Genomic DNA, 18795 nt, shown 5'->3' with positions numbered 1-18795 from the left:
TAATGCCATTCTGGTTCAGCATTATTTTACATTCATGCCAAAGATAATTTTTATGAAGTGCTCAATCTAGAAGGATTTTATGGGATCAACTTTGAAAACATAGAGTATCTTAATAGAGTATTATGGTTTTTAAATGTGTTTTTTCTCTCTTTTTTTGATTGCTGAAAGAATAATAGGAAACAGGATATTACTCCATCGTGCTAAATAATAAATCAATGCCATTTCTATATCTTATATTTGTGTTAGACTAGGGAAATATGTAAACCCTTAATGGGGTATCATAGTTGCAAAGCCTCAAAAAGTTCTGAAAATAAATGAAGGTTTCTACAGCTTTCAGAAATATCTCTGTAAAGACATGTTAGAAGTAGCCTCAGATTGTCAATTTCCAAATAAAGAATAGAAAAAAAGCACATATTCTATCTATGGAAAGCATCCACAGCATAGATCTTAATGAACAGCCATAGGTAAATTGAAAGGAATCTAAAAGTCCCTTAACACATAATGACAGCAGGCTGTGAGAAAGGTATAGAATGGAGAAAGACAAAAATAGATGCAATAATCAGACCTAAAAAACATGTGTAAGCTATTATATATGAATATATTTATATTTTTAAGTAATAAAAGATAGACCTAGCAATAGAAAATGAAGTCTAGGGATGCTAGTCTTAAAGTGTGAATTTTTTTTAATCAATAAGACTCAAGTATGTATAATACCTGTAGTTATTGATGAACATATCTAAATCAAATGTTTATCTAAAAAAATAAAAATTATGTAGCTCTTTGTCTCCAAATTAAATGAGCTATTCTCACTGGTCTGTTATTTCTTCTTTCACATTTTGGTCCTTTTGTCCTACTTAGTTTCAGATAATGCTGAATTTAAATATTTGGAAATAAACGTTATTGGCTTTTAATTTTTATTCTTCAATACCCTTTCCTCTTAAATAACTTCATAAAATTCCCCCATCTCCAAGTGTCTGTGTCTAATGTACCCCTAAACTTCCCCAACACTAGCAGAGTGTGAGACTGATGCCAATAAGATTTGCAATGAAATTTCAGTGATAGCATGCTTTAGAGAACCAGGTATTACAGTGAGTCCTTCACATGTGCTAGGTCTTTTCTGAAGGGAAATGGAGGAGGAGTGAATGTGGGAGGGAGAATGGGGGAATTGGAAGAACTGGAGGGTGAGGAAACTGTGGTAGGGATGTATTGAAAACAAAGCAAAAAATAAACAGATGGTAATAGAAATTTGATTGATGATGGGACTTACCTGATTGGCTAAAGAACAGACTGCTTCGAGCAGATGAAATCTCTTAGAAACTGAAGACATGACAGACAGCAGTTTATGGGTATATTAATTTTAAAGAGAAATTAGTTTTGAAGAATGACTCAACCAAGTCCATAAAATAATTCTGTATGTATATGATTAGCAAACCAAACAGAGAAGATAATTAGAACCTGGAAATAAGAATGCTTGAAAATGAAACCATGGACACCTTAATGACTAAAGAGTGATTAATGTTTGGAAATCTCAAGTGGGATAAATGACAACAATGTAAGATATGTTAGCAACTTAGTCCTGCTAAAATAAAGATGAGTATAGAAAGCAATGGTATTCCCAGAGAAATTGGCTTACTATTGGCAGATGATAATGACTATTTCTTCTTGATGTTTTGGCAAAGATCAACTGTGAGAATGACTGATGAATTCTCATTAGAAACAATGGAGGCCAAAAATCTATAAAGCTCAATTAAAGATCTATGGACAAAGCACAAATAACCAACTAGGGCTTATATTCTTTAAAAATGAAAGTGGATACCTCACAACCGTATCAGTTTTTTAAATACTACCCCCTGCTGAAACTCACTAGATGAATCATTGATTCTAACAGTGCTACAAATTTATTCCAACAATCCCACAATAAAATGAATAGAATTTGACCTTCCATACAAGGGATATCTAATCATGTAATAGTAGCAAGACTGTTTACAGGGATAAATAGTTGTTCTCTTTATTGCACTTGAGGCCAGCCTCATAGAATGGAATTTATTACTGGTACTATAAACATCATCAAAATCATGGGTATTGAAGTCATAGACTCAAAGGAAGACCTATTAATGTTGATTTTCTAAATGGTCATATTGTCAGTTTTCCTAGTTATTTATGTTTCTGTCCATATATTTCTGCTCAATCAACCTAGGTCAGAGGACCTTCTTGTTGAAGACTGTAATGGTTAAGACACAGACCCATTACTATTCAAAATAATGAGAATAGGCAACCATTGGTGCTCAGCCATAACTGTAACATCTGTATCAACATCTCTTCTCTCCAAGGATCAGAGAATATCTTAGAAGAGGGAATAGAAAGAATATAAAAGCTGGATAATTGGGAAGGTGTAAGGATAAACCTTTCTGCAAAGCCACCCGATCTGGCTGCCATGTGACCACCCAAAATAACACACAGAGACTTATATTAATTACACTGCTGCTGGCCAATGACTAGGGTTTCTCATATACTAGCTCTCTCTTAAGTATCAACCATAATCATTAATCTATATATTTTATAAAGACTTATCTTATTACATGCTAGCAGCAGGTGTCTTCTCTGGCAGGGATCACATGGAGGCTCCAGTGAAGAGAGGAAGAGAGGATTTCCTGCTCATCCTTGCTTATATTATGAGTCTGCCTGCTATGTTACTTCCTGCCTGGATCACAAGACTTCTCTTTACTACATTTCCCAGGATCCTCCTCGACTCCTAGTCCCACCTATTTTGCTTCCCTATTGGCCAAGAGTACTTTATTTATCAACCAATAAGATAAACACATACATCAGGAAGGGATAGGAAATGTCCTCTATACATGACATGGATGTTACAAAAATGAGTTCACAGCACTTGTAGTTATCTATACAAGACCCACATGAGAAAAAAATCACCTTAAATTTTCAGAACTTAGTGGGGAGGGACTCTCCATGTGGCATCCTTGCTGAGAAAACTTTGGTAGTTGCTAACTGACTGAGAGGAAAAGTCACCTTCAGGGGTGTGACTACTTGTAGTTTCTTAATATAACAATGGTTGACCCCACACCATAAGCATAAACACAGCAGTGTATGAATTCAGTATTTTAAAACAATAAATTAATAGATAATTTAAATAGAAAACTACATGAAGCTGGAAGGAGTTATGGTGGGGGAGGAGTCCTTGAAGCAGTTAGAGAAAGAAAATGAGGGGTAGATAATAATTAAGATACATGGTATAGACATATGAAATTTTCAAATAATAAATACATTGACATACTAGCTGTAGGTCAATGTAATGCTGTTTTTATTTACATTTGTCATAAAAATTAGAATGTTTACAAGCAACACATTATACCCATCCCTTAGCTCTGTAGGATAGAAGTCTGGTATGGTAGGGCTTTGCTTAGTCATACAAAGCAGGGACACAGTTATGCTTTCATCCTAGAGGCTTTAGACATTCAATCCCCTTTCTCTCCAAGTTTGTGCACATTTGTCATAACTGTGTTTGATGTAGTTTCTGACTAACTGTCCATTTCTGGCCTGGAAGTGAACTCATATCCAGTCCCATTTCTCTTCTTTGGCCATGTTTATAACTGATTTCCTGCCCTTTAGTTTGTCATGTCACTGATGATATATTCTAAGCTGGAGACCAATAAAACTGAACAATTATCACCAATTATCACAAGCAATTTCCTTTTAAGAATTGATTATATAAGCATGGACTGCTTAAAAAATGCATTGGCTGCACAATGCAAATTAATGTGACAATAATAATGTTAATAATAATATATTGTGGAGATTATAACATTTGTATAAATAAGTTACAAAGAGAAAGAGCAGTTGTGGGGATGTAGTCACACTTAGGGTGTGCTGTTTCAAATTTTTCCATGCTTTACCAACTAGCATGAAAGTAGACAAGGGACAAAGATTCATACTCAAACCTGTAAAACAACATTAACACAAAATGCCCATGTACAGACAGAGTTAAAATACAAAAGTTAAAAACAACCTCTTTCTGTTTGGATAAATAATGTTATGCCCTCAAATCTGTTAATCTTTCTTTCTTCTGTAAGTCCAGTTTTACAGCTAGCCAAAGTAGGATATTTTCTCACTTGGTATTTTAGTGCTAAACTTCAGTTTTTAAGAACCCCATGTCTGTGATGTAAGTTATTTCCTGCCTTTAAAAGCATGTGAAAATTATTATAAATTGTTTTACATGTTATCTTTAAAAAATTCCAATATCATTTTCAGTTCTGGGTGGATTTTGACTGATTGATATTACTCTTAATTTGGGGACATATTCGTGTTTTTTTTCCTTTCCAGATACTGTGGATTTCACATTACTTGTTGTATATAGATTGTACATTATTATATGAGGAACTTTACTTTAGTTTTTCATGGATTTCAGTTAACTTTATTAGAAACTACTAAATATTTGAATATCTTGTTTTTAAGATAAATTATGTGTGATAATAGAAATAATTATTATAGAGATAGTTGTGTTATCTTTTTGTCCCTTAGGGGAAATGTTTCATTTCATCTCTTAGTGTCAGAGGTTTGTGTTCATGGTGTCTAGTGTCACTCTTTTGTGTCTTTCCTGAGGTAGAACATCATGAAAGAAGTGCATGCCAAAGTAAAACTACTCCCCTTTAGTGGCTTCAAAACAGAAATACCAAGAGATCAAGCAGAAAATGACAGACCTTTACAGGACTTGCCCTCTGTGACCTACTCTATCTAAGTATGTCCTACTGGCTAATGATGCACATAGCTATCAATTTACCAATGGGTCAATTCACTGATGAAATTGGAGTCCTTATGAATGATTTAACTCTAAAAAGCCCATCAAGCCTTCATCACATTGGATTTAGAGAAACATTTCATGATAAAAGTTTATTAGTTTTCAACTCAGTGCACTGTTAAGTTTTGTTAGAGATAGTTGAGAATATTTGCAACAGAGTGTTAGTTATTCCTCCATAGGATAATGTACAGTATTTGTTTACTTACTGTAAGACATTTTCCTCTCATACATATTATCAATGTTACTATGAGTTTTAACTATTTCTTTATGTCTGCATCTTGTGCAAATATTCTACCGTTTGAATGTGACTTTGCTTTTGTTGTTCATTATTTATTTAGAAAATCATAAAGGAATCTCAATATTATATAATATATAATCAGAAATGCATCACACTGATTTTTCACTCTTACAGGAACTTGTGCAATTTTTCTCAAAAATGTCATGTAATTAAAATCCTAATGCTGATCTCATCTTACTAACTTCTAATATCCATACAAAAAAGACCAAACTGACTTTCTAGTTGAAAAACACTCTCTTTCCTTTTCCAGCCATCCTCCTGATGCCCCATTTCCCTGTCAGAGAAAACACGTGTTTTGGCTCATAACCATGAGCAAATCTGACCCTTGAATATGAAGCAAAGTTGTAAATTTTCCTGACAGAACCTTGCAGTATGACAACATACAGAGTGACATATATCTGTTCATGTAGCTTCACAAGGACAAATTCCATCTGCTAGCTGTAGCATAACCACAAGCATATGATACTCCTTTTCTCTCTCTATATATATTATATATATATATATATATATATATATATATATATATATATTACAACCACAGTTTCCCCTCCTGCCCCCCCTTCCACTTCCCTTTACCTCCCCCTAACCCAACCCTGTCCATTCCTCTGAAAGGGAAGCCCCCCACCACATGAAGAGTCAACAAAGCCTAGCACATTCAGTTTGAGTCAGGACCAAGTCCACTACCTCTCCCTTGCATCAAGGTTGAACAACGCATCCCACCATATGGAATGGGTTTCAAAAATCCAGCTGATGTATTAGGGATAGATTCTTTTCCCATTGTTGGGGATCTCACAAGCAGACCATGCTACAAAACTGTAGCCCACATGCAGAGAGCTCATTCAGTCCCATGGTACCATACAGGATCCCTATCTGTCAGTCTAGGGAAATACAAATCAAAATGACTCTGAGATACTGTCTTACACCTGTCAGAATGGCTAAGATAAAAACACTGAGGATTTGTTGGAGAGGATATGAAGTAAGGTGAACACTCTTCCATTGTTGGTGGGAGTGCAAACTTGCACAGCCACTTTGGAAATCAGCATGTTGTTTTCCCAGAAAATTTGGAATAAATCTACCTCAAGACCCATTATTACCACTCTTGAGTATATACCCAAAGGATGCTCAATCATACCGCAAGGACACTTTCTCAACTATGTTCATAGTAGAATTTTTCATAATATCCAGAACATGGGGATAGTCTAGATGCCCCTCAACTGAGAAATGAATAAAGAAAATGTGGCACATTTACACAATGGTGTATTACTCAGTGAAAAAAAAAAAGACATCATGAAATTTGCAGGCAAATTGATGGAACTAGAAAAAAATCATTATGAGTGAGGTAAGCCATACCCAGAAAGACAAACACAGTACATTCTCACTCATAAGTGGATACTAGATGATCAGACCACAAACCACAGCTCCAGAAAAACTAGGTAACAAGGAGGACCCTAAAAAGGATAGATCACCCTGGAAAGGGGAAATAGATGAGTTCCCCTTCTGTTTTTAAATACCTTTAGCAGTCATGCATACAAAATTGTCATATTGAGTATAGCCTGTCATTGTGATAAACAAGGCAGAGCTGTGATGATGACCTTGTTTTTAAGGTGATTCCTTATTTTCTTGCATGTGTTTGAAAAGGTGACAAAATAAAGCCAATTATACACAGTATTCTGGATTTTATTTCTATGGCCATAGAAAGTTAATATGTGAAATTCTTTGTGGCTAAGACATAGGGAAATGATGTCCCTTGTTTGACAGAATAATAATGATGTCATGAATATTGAGAGGTCTAAAGCCAGCATCTTTAGCAAGGTACAACAGCATCAAAGGAAGTAATGTCAACAACAATTGCAACAGCAGCATAGTAAAAAAGGAAATAAACCTGAGAGACAATTGTTAAAACTGAGGTATGTTGGTACTTGTATTTGCAGGGAGAAAGGAGTGGCTATCTCCTGAGAAAGTACGTTAATTTAATTGGTGAGAAGTTTTGGATCTCACATTGGCTTATTACTTTCTAATGCTTTTGGATTATAATTGCCCATGTCCTATACAGATAAGATATTTATCTTTCTCTCTCTGATATCTACAATGATGAGACAACTACAGTGAAAAGCCCTACTCAGGGCTGGGATGCATAAGTAGGAAAGGTAAGTGGAGAAATTTTGAGTATTTCTTGTGCTGAGATTATGCTTTATTTACTCAAAAATGGTTTGTATATACCCAACAGAATGTCTGTGTGCTATTCATATTACACACACACACACACACACACACACACACACACGTGTGCGCGCGCACACACACACGCGCAGAGCCCTCAGCCATATGTGTGTGTGTGTCTATTTGTGAGTATGTGTGTTTGAAAGCATAGATGGTATTAGTTGTATCAGATAATTCTGACATAATTGTGATTTTAAACTATGTATATGTGAAAAAGGTAGCTAAAATGATTATGAGCAACTTACCAACTTATTGGACAATTCTAATGAAATTACTTTGGATATTTCTGCTACTTTATTATTTACAAATATGTTTTGGTTTTCTATATCGTTTTAGTGAGTCACCGTAACACGATAAATAAAAGACCCGGAGACTGATATTGGGGGTTCAAGCTTCAAGTTGAAAATGAGAAAAGCAAAGCAGCTGGCCACTAGCTCTTACCTCTATCTCAGAATGAAAGGTGATACTTGCTCCATCAACTCTCAGACTGCAATCCCAGACTGCTATGCTCTCCTCAGCATGGCTGGAGAATCCTGACTGTGATTACTGCAGACCCTTCTCCTATCTTTTATGCCTAGCTAGTGCTGAGATTGAAAGCATGAGCTTTGTTACTTTTTTAGACTGATTCAATCTCTTGTAGCCCTGAGTGTCCTTGAATTCAGAGGGATCCATTTGCCTTTGCCCCCTGAGTCCTGGAATTAAAGGTGTGTACCCTCACTTCCTGATTTCTGTAGCTTGAGGCTGACTTTGCTTTCTGAATACTCAGGCAAGCTTTAGTAAATCATAAGTAATGTATCACCACAAGTCACAACATTTACCTACATAAAATGAACTTTTTTCCAAATCAGTTTTTTTCTCATTTAATAAAATAAAGTTACAACAGTTACTTTGAAGTATTATTGATACAATGCATTGGCACTATTTTATTTCTGATTTTGTAGTTTAGACATTTTGACTTTTAAAATAGACCTACTTATTAATACATATATTTTAAATTTACCAAATTTGAAACACTGAAAGCTATCATGACACTGACATAGATTATCTACTTTTTTGCTTGTTGCCTTTTTTAAATTATAGTTGGCTACTTTTCTTACATTTTAAATCTATTTTTAAGACTCAGAATTAGTAATATCTGTATCTTTCTCCAACTTATGTGATATTAAAATTCTTTTCTTCTAGTCTTTCAAATCATCATCTTGAAAATTAAGTTAGGTAGAATAAATATCAGGTTAGACATAGAAGAATAAAAAAAGGTAGATTTTAGAGATGGATACAGATTATATAAACACGAGAATACAAAAAATGCCAAAATAAATTATGTCTTAACTCCAAATTCTAATGTAACTAGAATTAGGAAAATGTGAAAGCAAAAGATATGTAAAAAATAATGAGTGAATTTAAACATGATGAAACTTGTAACTCATAAATCACCAAAGGGTTAGTGAACAAGCACAAATATCATTAAATAGCTACACCAAGATAATAATAATCATATTATTTGAGTATGATAAAGAAAACACACATTTATATGGAAAAAGGTACAAAAAAAGATTAGTCTTTTGCCTCCAACTTGGCCTAATGAATTCAAACATACCACCCATTCACATGCACTGCCTTACAGAACATCATCGTTGTATCAGGTTCTCAGAATAAAACTCTGTTCTTACTGGACTTGTTTTGGATATATGTTTTTGAAGTATGCAATTCTTTCCCAAATGCCTCATTTGTTTTTTATTCCATCCTCTTTTTCACAGGAGCACTGTGACAAGAACATAGATTTAGGAGTTAATCTTCTCTATCTTCAATTCTTGGTCCAGCCAATCATTATTTAAATTTATCTTCCCAAACCTTCCATTCCTTCCTGCACTACATACATCTAGACATCTATTTACTCTATAGAGCTATTTAATTGTAACATTCAACTGCATTTTATAAATTAATTCCCTGGCAAAATACCTGCAACAGAGTAAATATCTAAAGAATTGAAGCTTCTATATCTTTGTTACCATGGACTACTCTTCATTTTATGGCCTCAAATTGCTTGGTTGAATATTGTGTCCATAATAAAAGACATTTCAACACCTTTTCGAGACATGGAGAGTATGACTACATTAAAGGTTATTCCTGACAAGTTTGTTTAAAAACAGAATTGTCACATAACAGGAGAAATTTCAGTGAAGTCATTCATTGTCCTCTATTTGTTCTTCTGAATATAAACCCATGCTGCAGGCTCCAGTATTCCAATAATGATACAAAAAGTAACTGCAAAATAAGTGTTATAGGTCATAATAATAAGACATATGTATGTTCAAAGTCAAGAACTCTGACTAATGAGGAAGTGCCTGAAGCAAACAATGATTGTTAAAAATCATTTCAATTTTAGAACATAACAAGTTTTCCAAATTCCCAAGCAGGTATTTCTAGAAGAAAAAAGTCAAATTTTCTTAACCTCTATTTTTCCACTAGGAAAAGCACTAATGCTGATGGTATTGTGTGAATTGACATCAGTATATAATTTTACTTAGATTCAAAATTAAACACCAAACTATTAGTTTTATTCCTATCATCATTGCAATTAAGAAGATAAAATAATTTCTAAATGAAACTAGATTTTGCTTCTCAATTACTGAATATATACAACAGGCATTTTGGCTCAGAATAAAAATATCCTGCAATTTCTCCCTTCCTTTCAGCCACAATTTCATTTTGATGTTTCACTTCAGTATCTTCCTGGGACAATGTATGTTCCTACCACAGCTGTGTATCTTCATATGGGATTTATCTGGTTCTTGAATTCCCCCTTTCTTTCCAGTCATCAGATGCATTATTTTCCTTAAGAGTTTAGCTCCATTAAATACTACAATGTCTAAAATGACTCTGCTGTAATGTTTGATCATTAGAAGGTGCGGGGGGCACAAAAATATAGATTATAATATTTTGGGGTCCAAACCTCTTCTCAATTCCAGGAGACTGAATCTCCCATTGTCTTTCAGATGCTGAGTAATTACCACTGGATGGCTTGCCTTCAGTAGAGAATGTCTGCTAGTTTGCATAACAACAGACCAAGGCCCTGGGTGTGCCCACACCTGTTCTGAGGGCTTGTTTAAGTGCCTAGGGACTTGTTTGGTGGTGCCTCTAGGATTAAAAATTATATTTGATATCAGCTTTAGACATGAGAATAGATGTCTTCTGCAGTCACCCCCACTGTTGAATAGCTATTTAAGAGGAAGCTTGAATAAAGTGTGGACACCAGTCCCCAGGATGAACTGAGAGAACCCCCCTGAGATGACAAGATATGTCTATCTCTTCCTTAACACCACTGGGTCACTAGTAGTTTCCCAGTCCAGCACTCTCCAATTCGGGGATGGACCCTGGGCCATTAGGCTGGCTCCAAACGCAACCCCAAGACATCAGTCTGGAATAGATAGCCTCTGTAGCATGAGACTGATACAAGTCAAACCCCAGCAAGAAGGAAAGCATAAAAGAATGGCAAAACACAGGTTTTATGCTATTGAGCTACAAAAATAAATAAATAAATAAAAATCAGGGTTTGCGTTTTTTAACACTTGTTCCCTGTGTGATCAGGAACAGGTGTTTTAATGTCTTCAAGAATCCTTTTCCTGTTCTTTAAAAGTCGAACTGAAGTGATATGTTTATGAGCTAAATAAATGTCATGATAGCCCTCAAACCAACTTCTTTGACAAAAAATAATCATAATGTGACTGTAAGGTTTGTGCATGTTTGGCATATTTTGTTTGCTTAAAAGTCCTCATTATAAATGAAAATAATAGAGTGGCAGTAGTGTCTATGAAGACTGAAAGAAAGAAAGGAAGAAAGACAGGAAGGAAGGAAGAAAGGAAGGTAGGAAGGAAGGAAGGAAAGAAAAGAGAAAGAAAGAAAGAAAGAAAGGAAGGAAGGAAGGAAGGAAGGAAGGAAGGAAGGAAGGAAGGAAGAAAAAGTGGCCCAGAAGAATTCTAAGTAACCAATAGCTTAACTGTATGACATGATGACATGTAAGGAAAAATTTTCAAACAGAAGGATATGAGCTGGGGACAAAACTAAATACATCTGAAGCCTCTGGGTGGGGGCAGTGGGTGGGAAACCTTTTCTGTGCTTTCATTGAGGATCCTAAAACAGCTAATTGTTGTGAGGCTTTGTGGTTCTAGGCTGCTGTGATTTGCCAACATAGCCTTTCTTTTCTCCCCACCTTTTTAAAAATTTATTTGCTTTTAGTTATTTATTTAAAAATAGATTCTTTTTACATACAATACACCTCAATCACAATTTCCTCTTCCTTTACTCCTAGCTTTCTCTCCTTCCTCTTACCCCAGATTCACTCCACATCTCTTTCTTCTGCATAAAGAGCAAGCCTCCAAGAGAAGACATCCAGACAAGAAAAAAACAAAATACAAGGAGACAAGGCAAAACCCCTCATATTGATGTTGTGGACTATTTATTTACACTGTAAAGATGTGTCACTGACAAAGATGCCTTCTGATTGGTTTAATAAAGAGCTATATATCCAATAGCTAGGCAGGAGAAAACAGGGATAGAGAAGAATCTTGGAGGAAGAGAGTCAGAGACACCTACAATACACAAAGTGTAAGACCCCCGGGAAAGCTCAGGCCTCCAGGATCTCAGCCCAGGACCGAGGCCACCCCAATCACCATGCAGAGTCGAAAGCTTGATGCAAACTGCATGAGGCTTTATTAAAGTTGTTTAACCAGCTAACCCCATGTTAGCTCGGGTCTTTCATCCACCCGCCATGGTGGATGGCTAGAAAAGACGGCTCAAACCGGCTGCATGGAGATCTTATAGGGCAGCATAAGAGGAGTGTCTAGGGGTAAGCACAGGCTCAGGATTGGTGTGCCTCGCTTGGAGGGCTTGCCCTATGTTGATTGGCCAACGGTTATGGCCCATAGGCCCTCCCAGGGTGGTTGCTATGCTCTGCATGTCATTGCTGTGCACTTGTCCGTAAAGCACACCCAGAGCTGTAAAGCATAGCTCCACCAGCTAACTTCTGATTTGTTCCTTGCCATGAGGCAGGCATCTGACCAAGGCAAGGTCAGTGACCTTGGCAAGGTCAGACAAGCACGTGTTCAACTGTTATGGCTGCTGAAATGGGGAGCTGGTCCCTTCAAAAGCAAGTTCAGACATACAGAATTGAAGAGAGATAAAAACCACATGGCAGAATTCAGATGAGTAGAAGCAGGCTAATTTGAGTTATAAGAGCTAATTACAAAAGAGGCTAAGCTAAAGGTCAAGCTTTCATAATTAATAACAAGCCTCCATGATATTATTTGCAGGCTGGCAGTTCAATTAATTATATTATCCAATTATATTTGATAAGCAACCCCATAGGAGGAAAAGAGTCTCAAGAACAAACAAAAGAGTCAGAGATACATCTCCTCCCAATATTAGGAATCCCATAAAACACCAAGCTAACAGTCATAACATATATGCAGAGGACCTGGTACAGACCCCTAAAAGTCCCTAACTTTCTGCTTCAGTTTCTGTGAGCCCTGGATAGTAGATTCTGTGGGCCATGTTCTCCTGGTATACTCCAATCCCCTCTAACTTCTACAGGGTTTCCTTGTCTTCTTTTACAGGGTTCCCTAATATCTAAGGGGAGGGAACTGATGGAGAACTCCAATTCAGACTTCTTTCCACATAATATCTGTTTGTGGGTCTCTGCACCATTCCCATATGCTGCTGGAAGAAGTCTCTCTAATGACAACTATGACTGGATAAGGCACTGAGATATGAGAATATTATTAGGAATTATTTCATTGACTTTTTTTTGACAGGCTTATTTGGTTCTACCTTAGGACTCTGACATATTCTATCTCTGGTTCCTGCCCATCAAGGAAGTGTAAAGTGTTGGCTCCTTCTTGAGTCTTAAGGTGTGATCCCCAAGTTCTGTGCCCCCATCCCTCCAGCACACCTTGCAGGCCTTCCATAGAGGATATTCAATATCTGTCATATCATTTGGAGCAGGGCCTAGACCCTCCCCGGTGTGTCTAGGCAGAGAGAGTGTCCCCCTATGTGGAGTGGGCTCCCAACTCCATTTGTGTACTAGGGATAAATACTGATCCACTACCAGAGGTTCCATAGATTGCCCAAACCTCCAAACTGACATCTTCATTCAGGGGGTCAGGTTTGTTTTATAAAAGAGAAAAAATAAAAACAAAAAAACCTTATTTTTAAACAAGAAATTTAATTTTTACATACTCTCAAATTGTCCTTTGTTTTTATCTTAGGCATTCTAGAACTACATATTTTTGTTTTGTTTTTAATGTGTAAGTGTGCCTTTTTTTTTTTGTGTGTGTGTGTGTGTGTGTGTGTGTGTGTGTGTGTGTGTGTGTGTGTTTGCATTTAGATGCCCACAGAGGCCAGAAGAAGCTATTGGATGCCTTGGAACTGGAGTTAAAAGCAATTGTGAGCTACAGTGTATGTGCTGGGAGCTATATTCAGAATAAAAGCATCAACTGCTCTTAGCTGTTAAACCATTGCCTTAGCCATATAATTCTTTCTACTAGGAAATGTATCTCAGACAATCTTATATTGAAAAATAATAAAATTTGATAAACTCTTTAGGATTAGGCAATTTGTTTTGAGATTGTGTCTCCTATGAATGTCTGAAGCTGTACCCACAAAATCTCACCAACATGAATACCTAAATGTGAACTGAACATGATTAACACCAATGAACATGCCATTCTAGGTGAGAAAAAGTCCAAGGAGCATCAACTGTAGCACAACCTATAGAAAACTGAGGGAAGTAGAGAACAGTAGAGATGGTTTTCCTCCATGAAGAGCAGTTCAATTGGCTGTCCAGTGCCAAAGGGTCAGCCCTACAATTGCACATATGGTTACCATTATATGAACTGTACAGGTCATATTTAGGAATATATACATGTGCATACATATATTTTTGAAATTATATTAGTAAATAACATTAGGCCATGTATTTGATGGAAAATGTGGAAAGGTATATGGGAGAGTGTAGAGGCAGGTTAAGGAAGGGAGAAATGTGATTAAGTTATAGTCTAAAAATGAAAACAATAATAAAAAACAAAACGTAGATTCTTTATTTTTATATTTATTGTTGCTATTAAGTTTCAATTTGGAAGTGTTAACTAGATGTGAATTTTGTATCTGGTGATTTTATTATTTTATCTTTTAGGTTGCTGTGGTCTGTCTAGTCATTTGAAATTTGACATATTTAGCTTTCACAATATTTGTTGTTGCTTACTAGTGACTAATCTTGATTTCCTGTTTTATTATTACTATTATTGATTCTTTGTGGATTTCATACCATTCACCTCCCAATCCCCTTGTATATGCCCTCTGCCCTTATAACCTGCCACCCAAAATAAAATGAAATTTAAAAGGAACACACACACACACACACACAAAAAAAAAAACCCTCACCAAACTAACCATACCAAAAGAAAAAAAAAAAAGAAAGAAAAAGAAAAAGAAAAGGGAAAAAGTCTTGGCATGGAAGCTGTAGTGTGACACTGAATCACACATTATATCCTTTAGTCCATATATTGCAATGAGTCATTGTTCTGGTTTAAGGCCTCTGGATTTTGCTATACCCTCAATACTGGACACTCACTGGAACTTCTCTTGGATATCCTGTTGCTATCTTGTGTCATGAAGATTATGCGGATTTGGATCTGCAGGCCCTGCCCTTTCACATGCCTCAGTAGTTCACAGATGAGGAGGATGCTGGGGTGGGCCACCTCATAGCCCAGGTTCTGGATCTGGGTGGTAGCCGAGTTGGTCTACCTGCTAGCTTTCCCTCGTCAATATCTACAGGGTGAGCTCTCCAGCACTGCTCAGGCTAGCTCACAAAGTACATCACAGCAAGGAGGTGGCCCAGTTCTCTTGCTCTCACACCCTAGGCACCTGGCTCATCTTTCCCCAGACCATCAGCATCAGCTCTATTGTTTTGCCCAGATGATGTGCAGGGCCCATACTCTATGTGCTGCATCCAGTAAGGGGCAGGGAAAGCTCTCCAAATCTTCCGACCCTGGGGCCAGCTTAACAGCCTGCCACAGGTGGCAAGGGAAGAGGACATGATAGACATGAGATACCGGGGGTCGGGGGGGTGGGGGGGGTGTCTGCTTTCCTGCTCTCAATTCCTCACAGTGGCTCATCTGCAGCCCTGCCAACAGGTCAACTCTAATGTGTTGCTAGGGCAAGGCACAGGACTCATTCTCCTGAGTGCTGCAGTTGGTGCAGGGAAAGGTCAGCACCCCCACTTTCATGACCCCAGGACCAGCTTTCCTGCATGCAGTAGGTGGCAAGGGGTGGGTGAAGGAGGCATGTCTCATCCTCTCTCCACACTCTCATCCTCTCAGGTCTTGCCCTTGGCTTAAAAAAAAAATTCTTCTGCACCCCCACATATATTTAGATATTGACTTGTGCTTATTAGTATTCCTCTTACTGAATTTAATAGTTAACATTCTTAACAAATTGGGCCATGAAGTTGAAACATGGCAGGAGTGCATGAGAGGGTTTGCAAAAGAGTAAATGATGTAATTATAATCTCAAAAATAAAATGTTATGATACATTTTATTTTTATGTGACTCTCCCCCCATCTCTGTCTGTCTGTCTGTCTGTCTGTCTGTCTGTCTGTCTGTCTGTCTATCTGTGTGCAGTTGTACAAATATCAAGTCATAAAAGAAGATGTCAAAAAAAAACACCTCGGGAGGATTTGTTTCTCTTATTCTTTTTTGTTTTCTTTTTTTTGTTTTTTTGTTTTTGTTTTTTTTTGTTTGTTTGTTTTTCGAGACAGGGTTTCTCTGTGTAGCTTTGGAGCCTATCCTGGCATTTGCTCTGGAGACCAGGCTGGCCTCGAACTCACAGAGATCTGCCTGTGTCTGCCTCCCGAGTGCTGGGATTAAATGCGTGTGCGGCTCATGGGAATTATGCTTAGGTTATCAGATTTGGTGGAAAGCATCTTTACACACTGAGCCATCTTCCTGATCTTTCTGATGCTGTTTTAATGTATCACTTAATTAGTTTTTCTTCTGAGTGCACCAATTTCAATGTGAACAAATTCATGTCAAATCAAAGCTTTCATATACTTTTTAATATATTAAATTGGCTAACTAAGCTTATTCTGTTTTGTGTGGTGACTTTGCTGGTTAGTTATTAACAGTGAATTATTAACTCATAAAATTGTTGTTTGAGAACAGCTTGTGTCTTCATTTTGGTGTTCATTCTTCTGGAGGGAATTTTAATCTTTCTTCCTAGGAACATGAGAAAATTGCCATTTTGATATATGTTTAATATAAATATTTCCAATGTTTTATTTCAGGCCAACTGAGTTTGAATAAGGATTAAGAATTCTCAAGGTAGCTAATATAGGTTTAAAGAGAATTCTGGCACTAAGAAATGTCCAGGTGTCTATAAGTTTGACCCCAACTAACAATCTAAGCAATAGTGGAGAGGCTACCTTAAATGTTCTTCTCTGATAATGAGATTTAAAGTGAATTGCAATTAATGTTAGTTTGATGAGCAGTCCAGCCCCCAAGTGGGCATGGACAGGATCACCTGTGCTAGCCCTCAAGGGAGCATGGCCAGCATTCCCCCCTACAGAGATTGATGACTACCTTATATGCCATCCTAGAGTCTTCATCCAATAGCTTATGGAAGCAGAAGCAGATTCCTACAGCTGAACACTGAGCTGAACTACTGGAATCCAATTGCAGAGAGGAGGAGTGATGAGCAAAGGGGTCAAGACCAGGCTGGAGAAACCCACAGAAACAGCTGACCTGAACAAGTGGGAGCTCATGGACACCAGACTGATAGTTGGGAAACCAGCATAGGACTGTTCCAGATCCTCTGAACGAGGATGTCAGTTTGGAGATCCGGGCAATCTATGGGGTCTCTAGTAGTGGATCAATATTTATCCCTAGTACATAAATGGACTTTGGGAGCCCACTCTACTCAGCCTATACACATGGGGGAGGGTCTAGGTCCTGCTCCAAATAATATGACAGACTTTGTAGATCCCCCATGGAAGACCTAATTCTCCCTGGGGAGCAGAAAAGGGTTTGACATAGAGAGTGTGTGGGGGGATGCAGGGAGGAACGGAGAGAGAGGGAACTGGGATTGACATGTAAAAGAAGCTTGTTTCTAATTTAAAAATTGTCTAATTACAATTATAAAAATTTAAAAACAATTAAACACTAAAATAAAAGAATTCTCAAGGAGTTGGGAAGTAACTCAGGTGGCAGAGTGGGTTCTCTATATAAAGTGGGTGTGGTAGTGTATGCCTATAACCCCATGTCTTTCTTACAAGCCCACAAGTACTTAAACATTTTCGTCATCCCAAAGCAATGTTTCTTCTATTACTGTTTAATAAAGTTTTAAATAAGTAAGTGTACTCCAACCAGTTCCTTTGGTGTTGGAAGGTAGCTGTTTGAGGATTCAGTGCAATAGATTCTTATCCTGTTTCTGATCCACAAAAATAATTCAATACTGGAGACAACTGCAGTGATACATATGCAGGTAAAAAGAGGCATATGACTTGATAATTCCCACAGTTGGGCACAATAATGTCAAACATGGTTTGGATGACAAAATGGTATGTTCTAGAAAAGATGTGAGGCTCCTACCCCTTTTCACAGTACTAAACACCATTCTTGTTATACAAAGCTTAAACACACATTATAAAATATGAAATGAGGCAACTGCACACATGGTACATTTCTTGTCTATACTGTTATTCAGACACTCAGTCTGTGGTAGTAGATTTATTTAGAGGTTAAGCTGAAGGAAATGGAATGTGGTCAGTGAATCACATGTTTCTATATTGAAGAAGTCATTGTAAAATTATAGGGTTCAAGACTCTACTTATGAACTGATGCCACAGAACATTTTAAGAAAAGAAGACTGAATAATTGTATCATTAATTAATTAAAAAGATAGCATAATAAATTTGAGAAGATGAAACAAAAACTATTACATCAAAATTGGACAGGACAAATCAACAGAAGGAACAGAGCATAAAAGAAAATGTAAAAATTGGAGACACACTCATTCACACAATCAGAAATTTCATAAAACCACTAAACTTTAAACCATAATATAAACAGAGGTCCTGATGCACATCAGTGCAGGTCCTATGCATGCTACTTTGGTTTCTGTGGTTTCACCCAGGCTTGGCACATGTTCATGTAGAGGGCCTTGTTCTCTCAGTGTCCTACATCCTCTTCATCTGTTCACACTTGCACTTCTGAGGCATTTCCTGAACTCCAAAGGGGGGGATTTGATGGAGACATTATATTTAGGGCTGAGTGTTCCAAGATCTCCCACTCTCTCTGTAATGCCTGGCTGCAGGATTGTATATAGAAGTTTCTTTGATGATGGCTGAACAAGGCAATTGACACTTGTCTAAATGAGGAGAAATAAAATGCAGTGATGGAATCATTCCTAATT

This window comes from Cricetulus griseus, chromosome 3 (genome assembly GCF_003668045.3).
Source record: "Cricetulus griseus strain 17A/GY chromosome 3, alternate assembly CriGri-PICRH-1.0, whole genome shotgun sequence".
NCBI lineage: Eukaryota > Metazoa > Chordata > Mammalia > Rodentia > Cricetidae > Cricetulus > Cricetulus griseus.
The sequence above is the reverse complement of the archived record's forward strand: the minus strand, read 5'-3'. Positions refer to the sequence as shown.